Here is a 9811-nt window from a genome sequence, read left to right on the forward strand (position 1 = left end):
AATAGAAGAATCCACCATCAAAACTGGAGATTTCAACACCCTCTATCAAAAATGAACCAATTCAGCAGACAGAAAGCCATAAAAGACATAATTAAACTCAATAACATGATCTGGATATAATGGATATCTACAAAGTACTTCCAACAATAACAGAATAGACATTCTCAAACTCACATAAGAAAAATCTCTAAGAAGACCATATTCAGATTCACATAACACACTTTAGGAAAATTACAATAATAGAAATCATACAATATGTGCTGTCAGACCACAAAAGATAAACTAGAAATTGCTAACAGAGCAATGACTACAAGATCCCCAAAGAGAGTAGGATTAAACAACACACTCTAATACATGGGCTAAAAAAAGAAAAAAAATGAAAAACTAAGAAAATTAAAAATAGTTTTAATAAGTGAAAGTGAAAATGGGGCTGACCAGTTATCTCAATTGGTTAGAGCACAGCCTTGTAATGCCAAGGTCGAGGATTTTGATTCCCATACTGGACAGCCACTGGAAGAAAAAAAAGAGAGAGAGAGAGAAAATGACACCAAACTTTGTAGGATACAGAAATAACAGTGTTCTCACAAATTGTTATGACACTGAATGTGTACTTAAAAAAAAATCTAAAATCAATCATCTATGTTTCCACCTTTGGATACAAAGGGGAAAAAAGAGCTAATTACATTGAAAGGAAGCAGAAGAAAATAAAAACTAGAAAAGAAATAAAATTGAAAATGAAAACCTGGAGAGAAAATAAAAGCCTATAGCCAGGCTAACTAAAAAGATAATGAGCACAAGACAAAAATTACTAATATGAGAAAAGAATGACAGGACATCACTACAGATCCTGTGGACATTAAACAAATAATAAATACTATGAACAACTCTGCACACATTTGACATCCTACAGGAAACAGACCAATTCCTTAAAGGACAGTTTACCAAAACTCACACAAACAAAAATACACAATGTGAATAGGCCAGTATCTTTTATGAAAATTGAGAAAATAATAATGTTCAAAACAGAAAGCACCTGGCCCAGACATGTACACAGGAGAACTGAAGCCAACATTTAAGGAAGAAAATATACCACCTTCCTACAATCTATTGCAGAGAATAGAAGATGAAGTACTTCCCAGCTCATTGTATGAGAACAGCATTACCTCAGTACCAAAACCAGACAAAGACATTATGAGAATAGAAAACTACAAACTGTTATCTCTCATGAAAATACATGCAAATAAGCTCAATAAAATATGAGCAAGCCTAATCCAACAATGTCTAAAGAGAATTATGCACCATGACCAAGTGGTATTTATCCCAGATAGGCAAAGGTGGTTCAACATATGAACATCAATTAGTGTAACTGATAACATAAAAACACTAACAAGAAAAAACAAAAAATCACATAATCACATCAATAGATGCAGAAAGAGCATTTGAAAAAATACAGCACTGATTCATCATAAAAATTCTCATAAAAACTAGGAATAGAGAGGAACATCACAACTTGATAAAGATTATCTACAGGAAACTACAGCTAACATTACCCTAAATGGTGAGAAACTCAAAGCTTTCCCAGATAATCAGGAACAAAGCAAGAATGTATCCTCATCACTCCTTCAACATCATACTAAAAGTACTGGGTAGTGCAATAACACAACTAAATAAAATAAAAGATTTACAGACTGGGAAATAAATAAATAAAATTGTTGTTAGTTGCAGATGATATGGTTATCTGTATAAAATATCCTAGCAAGTAAATAGAAAACCTCCTGGAATTAATTACTGATTACAGCAAGGTTGCAGGATACAACATTAATATACAAAAGTCAATCACTTTTCTATACCCCAGCCATGACCAAGTAAAATTTAAAACAAAAAACACAATACTATTCACATTAGCAACCAAAAAAGAGAAAAGAAAGTCGAAAATTATCTACCTCCTAAGAAATTAACATCAAGAATACATTTTAAAAACACCTACAACTAAACAACAAAACAAATAATCTGATTAAAAAATAAGCAAAGGGCTTCAACAGACATTTCTACAAAGATGATATACCAATGTCTAACAAGCTCATGGAAAGACACTTAACATCATTAATCACTAAAGAAATGCAAAACCACAATGAATTATCATTTCACCCTAATAGAAAATAACAAGTATTGGCAAAATTGGAAACTTTGTATGCTTTATGTGAGTATATAAAGGGATGCAGCCCCTATTAGAAAAAAGTACAGTGACTTCTCAAAAAATTAAAAACAGAATTACCATAGGATTCATAAATCCAAGTTTTGCAAAAATATCCAACATAATTAATAGCAGAATCTCAAAAAGATATTTCCACACCTGTGTTCACAGCAGCATTACTCAGAGTTAAGAGGTGAAAGCAACTCAATGTTCAGCCATGAATGAATGGATAAATAAAATGTGGTCTATACATACAAAGAAATAATATCTAACCTTAAGAAGAAAGGAAATCTTGACAGATGCTATAACGTGGAACCTTGAGGACATTATGCAAAGTGAAACAAGACAGTTGCAAAATGGCAAGTATTGTATGATCCCACTGATTAGAGTCAAAGTATTAGAAACACAAAGTAGAATGGTGGTTGCCAGAGGGTGTGAAAAGGGGGAAATTGGGAGTTGCCATTTAATGGATATAGAGTTTTAATTTTCCAAGATAAAAAACTTGTGGATATCTCCTGAACAACAGTGTCAATATACTTAAAACTACATAAAGGTTAAGAAATGATTCAAATGGTAAATTTTATGCTATATGCTTTTTACCAAAATTAAAAATAAATTATTTTAAAAGCCAATAGCTGAACCAAAATAAAACATTTTTTAAGAATTAATTGATAAAAAGTTAGAAAATGAAAAGCAGATGATTAAAAGACAGATGAGGCAAATACAAATAGAAAACAGCAAAACAGCACACTTAAATTAAACCTTAACAATAACTAGTTTAAATGTAATTGCATTAAATATTCTACTTAAGGCAAATACTGTCAGACTTGATAGGAAAGTAAGACCCAACAGTACGCTGTCTAGAGAACTACATTTGAAATACAAAGAAACAGACAAAATGTAAAATAATGGAAACATATCTAACATAGCAACATAAATTATGAAAAGCTTAAGTGGAAATATTGATACCAGCAAAAGAATCTTCAAGTCAAATTATATTACTAGAAATAAATGGAATACTGAAAGATGTGGGCCACACTACCACCTCCCATAACTTGGAAAATGGACAGGGTATCTCACCATCTCAGTCTGCCAAAGGAGACTTTTGGGCACAAAGGAAAAGTGCTACCTGGCCTCCTCTCTCTGTCAGTGAGAAAAGAAGTATGTTCAATTTTCAAACAGAATTTAGAGAAAATATGAAGGAGCCAGGACTTGTTGAGTTTGAAATAAAGCTATTTTTCCATCCATTTTTCCCAGAAAAATATTTCCAAACTGTTTTGTGGCAAGAATCAAATCCATTGTTTTCCAAAAAAGATAAAAGACTAAAAACATTTCTAGCTTTCTAAGTACCTTAGGATCTGACACATAGATAGTGCCTAGTAAACAATAAAACTTCTAAGGAAATAGCCACCATGGAGAGAAGAGGAGGTCAGAGAACAAAGGGCCTGACTCAGAATGTGTGAGGGTAGCATTGGTCTAATGGATTTTAGCACAATGGAAACCCATGTTTTTATGGCAGTGAATACACCAGATAATTTCCTGTATCAAAAGGCCAGAGTCAGAAAAAAGTAAAATAAAGAAGGATGTTGGATCCAACATATAATAACCAAAAATAGGTAAAGAAAGTCAGTCAACTGCAAACCCAACTCTTCAAGGAAGAGATTGACAGAGAATGGGGAGAGCCCAGAGGACACAGTGAAGAGGCACAAAGCATCTTCTACAGGGACAGGACTGGGCCCTAATGAAATACTAAAGCAGGCGCCTGATGGGAATAAGTAACTACTCAGACCAGTGCCCTCAGGGTGCTGCCCCTTCTCACCAACCCTGTCTGAAGAAAAGTGCACACATGGTCATGCCTGTCTGTTCACTGTAAGCTGGATGTGTGTTAAAAAGATGACAGGACACTGGAGCTTATTTAGTTTGGCTTTTTGTCAACTGCACAGTGCCAAAATATTTCTAAGGCTCTTGAGAGGGGCAAAGTACATTTTGCATGCAGTAGAAATTTATGATCAGAGAGCAGACTGTGGTCTATTAAACAGTGCTGCAAAGTCTCGCTATTCCTCTTATTGACAGGTGGAATCTAATTGCCTTCCCCTTGAATCAAGGCTGGTCTTAGTGATGTGCCTGACTACAAGAATACACTGGAAGAGATGCTTTGGTATGTGAGTGGAGATAACAGGAATCCTTGCAGCTTCTGCCTGGGCCTCTTGGACACTTGTTCTGGCAGAAGCCAGAGAAACCTGACTACTCTGAGAATGCCACTCTGTGAGGAAGTCCAACATGGCCACAAAGAGAGGGTTGGATGTCTGTTCAGTGTTCCCAGCCACTAGTTTTTCCAGCTCAGAGAAAAGATATTGTGTAGCAGTGAACCCACACCACTCTGTCTCATTTACTAACTGAAAATATTGTGACATGTAATAAGATGTTCTTATTTTAAGCCATGAAGTTTTGTGACACTTTCTTGCACAGCAGATCACTGGAACACCAAAAAAGTTATTAGAGAACTTAGGTAGTACTTTGATTCTAAACATGCAGACTGTAGATTCACACTGAATATTAGATTTTAAAAAAAGAATGAAAGCATTTCACATCTTATGTTAGGTCTCAAACTACAATTGTGAATGAAAATGTTCAGTTAACTGGCTTGTCAATTTTTATTCTTAACTAGCTGTTAGCTACAGTTCTACTTTAAAAACATACTGATGACTAACACACACACACATTTTTCTCATTCATTTTTAAGTAATTAACTGAAATAGGAGAAGAATAAAACACAATCTGTAAGAAAGTTTGAAAACATGATGGGTCGTATTGAACTGCAAACAGATAACTGTATATTAATAAAAACTACAAATAGAATCACTGCTCTACATTTATAGAAGCAAAAAGTAGACATTATAAAAATCTGTACTTTGTTTTTATTATTTCATGTCTTTTTACTGACTGTTGTTCAAACATGTCCCAGTCACTCCTGAAGGCTTTCTCCCCATGGACACCTAAGGATGTCACCACAGGTGCTGGCTAGAAGCACAGCTCACTAGGGATTGAACCTCATAGCCCAGCAAACATTACCCTCAGGTTTTTACAAGAATGATATTTCCAGTGGAACAAAGTTACTGTCTTTATGAGTACAAACATCTCTCCCTATACGGGCAGTGTATATAGAAATTAGAATAAAATGAAAAGACCAAACAAACAAAAGTAGCAGGACGTAATGCAAGATAAAATTAGACACAAGAAACAGGAAGGAGTCCAGGGGAAATTTCATTTTGGTGGCTTGTGTCAGTGGTTGGGTAGTAGTGATAACACATATAACAGAAGAAGAAGTGTTTTTAATTTTAGATTTGTTGACCTTGAGGTGATATTTTGGGTTTTTTTCCTGGCAGCTGGCTGGTGCAGAGATCTGAACCCTTGACCTTGGTGTTAAAAGACCATGATCTAAACAACTGAGCTAACAAGCCATCCCCTTGAGGTGCATTATGAATAGTTACAAATGAGTATTCAACAGAGTTCAACCTATGATCAAAGACTAGGGAGGAATTACCACCTGGAGAGAAAGAGGAGTGTAAAGTACAGAGGACTGAATCAGTGACAAAGAATTTCACATGAGAAGAACAGGGCCCAGGATGAAGCACTTTGATAAGCTATGTTTTAAAGAAGAAAGTGGAAGAATTCAGAAGAGAAATAACCATCAGTGAAGTCATGAGAGAAAGTAATAAACTAACACAGAGGAATTTCCAGGAGAATATCATGAACAGTAGTTCAAAATGTAGCAGAAGACTCAAGTTAGAAAAAGACTAGAGAATAGTCACTGGATTTGACTGTAATTTAGGTTATAATTCTAGGTTTTGCCTGGGAATCTAGTACAGCCTTCCAAAGCCATATGGAACTAGATTTATTTTAGAAACTTTATAAAAAGCTTACCAAGCTACTTGTGCCTTAGAACTAGGTAACAATTTCCACTGCAGAAAGTGAGAAATGTTTATTTCCAGGTAAACAGTGAAAAACTTTCTAACATTGATGGTGTTGCAGAATTTGGTGCCACCAAGTCTTCACATCCCAAGAGAATTTGGCAGATTCTCTTCTCAGGTTCCATTCCAATCATGTAAACAAGGTGTCTGCCTTTTTTCCACGACATCACAAAGATCAGGCAAAAAATTTTATTTTTTTTTTCAACTTGGGTGACTCTGAGGTCTTAGAAACTGCTGTATCTACATGCCAACTTTATCTTATGAATGTACATTTCTTTCAAGTTGAGTTTTTCTCATCTATACTTTTCAATTTTAATTTATTCATGCCATAAAGCTCACATAATTAAAAAAAACTGAGTAATAAATAATAAAAAAACTCACCAGAGATTTATTAATCTTTTGTTGCTCTTGTAAACCCATAGCACACTCTGGCAGCATAGCTGGGAGAAAAGAGAATGGAACGGACTAAAGAGAGAACTGTTGTGGCTTGGTTCTACATTCTCCTTCTGAAAACTCTCTATTTATTAGCTGAAAAAGAGAAACAAAAAGCTTTCATGTGAGAGAACAGTCCTTCATGCCTCAATAAGGGGCAACAAGACCCCATTAAAGATGCGGCTACAAGAACATTAATAGCTACACATTACACATACAATTTATTTTTGGGTCAATGAAAACATACGTAGCCTACTGACTTAGCACAACTCAATATTACCTAAACATATAACTTAACACCTGAAACCAAAGAAAAACACATTGTGACATCACTAGAATTAATGTCGTAGAAATCATTTGGCTGTATTAACTGTTATCCTATTAATGTATTAAGTTCACACATGACTCCAGAAAATTGTTTCCATTACAACACATCTTCCTTTTATGTATGTAAATATCTGTATAGTGTGCATCTTGTAACCCAGCACACGCTGCCCATGATTATATAGGTAAACAAAATACATATAATGTATATTTCTTCTGGTACACTGACCTTCATGTACCCAAGCCCTCATATAGCATGTTCTGACAATAAACTAGTCTTTGTCATGTGACCTGCTTTGGACACTGGCACATTAGAAAATGTCATGCAAACATACGTTTGTAAAGTACTGGCCATTGGTGCTTGCTTCTTAAACTGAGTCATATTGTGAAGAAGGCTGGGGAGACACAGGGCCCAAGGGTCAGCACAAACCACAGGACATGTGAGTGAAGCCATCTTTAACCAAACAGCCTCAGTCAAGTTACAAGGTGACTAAATCCACACGTGTAATCAAGGGAACACTAGAATGAGAACTGCCCTGCTAAATGCACCCCAAGATGGGGATCCATAGAACTTCAAAAAAAATTAGATGGCTGGGTTTTTTAAGCCATTGATGTTTGACTTGTTTCTTACACAGCAAATACTGAATGATACATCTAAGTCCCCAAAACTCAAAACATATTTAACAAAATTATGTGGAGAAGAAAGTCTTAAATTACAAGTCAAATACATTCAATATACCTTCACAACCACAGGTAGAAGTTTTGAAAGATCACAATGAATGTTCACCACGTGTATTTCAGTGAAGTTTCTAGCCCTAATAGAGGCTATGGGATTCATAAAACACAATTATTTGCACATCAGTAAACTAAGTTGTAAGTTTTGTTTTGTATTTTTTTTTTTACATCACATACAAGTTGTTTACTTTAAAAACATACAACATAAAAAGTGAGTAATGCACTGTACCAGGGTACTTTCAAAAGTTTGGGGGAAAATAGAATGAAGAGAATAGAAATCCTTCCATGAACTTTTTGAAGCACACTAGCATTTTAATTACATTTAGGAAACTGATTTTGAGTAGAAGGGAAGTGCAGTCTAATTTTCCCATTTTAAATAATGTAAAATTGCCTCCAATATATTCCTGCAAAAGTTCTGATTTTAAAGAATAGGTTACTGACATTATGTAAGAAATACTTACATAATTTACCCTTTGAGGTGACATAATCCTAAGTACTGGAGTTAAAAAAGGATAGAGATGTTTGAAGCAATGTATGTTAAAGCAATGTTGGCTCTAAGTTGACTTCAGCATTACAAAAATAATCTCAAAAATGAACAAACACTTGTTTTGACTTAAATGTGGCAAATTGGAAAATGCTAGCCCAAAAGTCAGGATGTCTAACATCAACAATTCATTTGACCCTGAGCAAGTCACATTTCCTCATATCCAATTATTTTGACTTTTCTTACAAGGTAGAAATATGGGGGAAAACTATTCCTGAATGACCAGAAAAGAACTATGAAGATAGAGAACCATAAGCATATCTCTAGTTGCCAAATTTGGCCATAGGCTGGATTTGAGAGAGCTCAGTCACTGGGAACAATGAGGGAAGACTGAAGGAATGGGAGTGTGTTCAGAGAGCACTGCAGACAGATCCTCTCAATTGTGACAGGTTATTATTGCACCCCACAGAACACCTTCAAACCCTTTTCAATAAGTAACAGCTCCTGGGTCCTTGCCTCTCTTTCTCAGTCTAATTCACTTCTCCCTTCCAAAAGTTGGCCCAAACCTTCCGATACCATCCAGTCTCACATATCCATTGAATGAGCCATTATCAGTCAACTCTGGTGCGCTCTAAGCACTAGACACAATCACTGTTTAGACTGTTCAAAGCTGGGATCCTCACCTTTCTGGGGTTCTTTTGCCTCTGCCCTGAAGCAGTACTGAGAGGGTTCCGGGCACAATGATGCCCCCCCAGGTGGGATTCATATTCACAGGACACCGTCCTTCAACGTTTGTCACACCTCCTTCACTCCAAAGAAAATGGAACCAACATCCAGTGCCCCAATGTCCTTCCTAGAAGTCACTGTCCTGGAAACAAGGTTGTGTATCAACTTCTGTAAACTCAAACCAGGAGCGCTAGGCAGGCCACACAGGGCAGGAGGGACCAGAAACGTGACTTGCTGAAGAGACACGGAGACACCCACGACCACAGCAGCCACAGAGTGACAGTCTGCACACACCTCACAATCCTCAGATTCAGCCCTGGGATCTGGGGTGTTACACTAATGTCCACACGCTCACGTTACAGATAGGTGAAGTGAACGTCCCATAGGTTGGTACCAGGTCCCTGATGGCGGAGCTGGAACTTGACCTCCCCACACCTCCCAGGCTTGCGGTCTTCAGACACCCCCAACCACGTTCCCATCGCCACCAGGGACCTGAGCCCCCGTCCTGGGACATCTGGAACCGGCTTCTGCACACCCGGCAGCGCCCGCCCTCCTTCCGGCATCGCCGTCCTCTGACTGAACCATCTGAAAAGCGCGGCCCGGGCGCCCCTTCCCCACCCGGCCCAGGTCCGCGCTCGCGCTGCACGTCAGGCCCCGCCCACCTGAGGCCCGCAGCGCTTCTGCCCCCAGGTGCCGGGACACCGTCCCACTCCCCAGGACCCCCGAGGCCCGCGGGCTCCTCTTTCACCCTCCACCCACCTTCAGGGACTCACAATCCAACCCCAGGATCTGAGGAGCAGAGTGAGGACAGCAGAAGCCTCCCTAATTTCCAGACAAAAGATGGCGGAGTGGGAGGAGCCGCACATGCGCGCAGAAAGAACCCCGAAAAGCCCTTCCCATAGTCCTGTGCTGTTATCTCATTGCAGGGCGAAACTACATTTCCCA

The 9811-nt window shown here is 37.7% G+C and overlaps 1 long non-coding RNA gene across 1 annotated transcript; it reads right to left on the reverse strand.

Moving 5' to 3' along the window:
- Nucleotides 1–453: 453 nt before the first annotated feature.
- LOC134363136 (uncharacterized) lies at nt 454–8991 on the reverse strand. Its single transcript, XR_010021687.1, has 3 exons — nt 8824–8991; nt 6547–6693; nt 454–510 (listed from the first exon to the last, which is right to left on the reverse strand). It is a non-coding gene; the product is annotated as an uncharacterized LOC134363136 (long non-coding RNA).
- Between the last annotated feature and the right edge of the window lie 820 nt (nt 8992–9811).

This window comes from Cynocephalus volans, chromosome 14 (assembly GCF_027409185.1).
Source record: "Cynocephalus volans isolate mCynVol1 chromosome 14, mCynVol1.pri, whole genome shotgun sequence".
Lineage (NCBI taxonomy): Eukaryota > Metazoa > Chordata > Mammalia > Dermoptera > Cynocephalidae > Cynocephalus > Cynocephalus volans.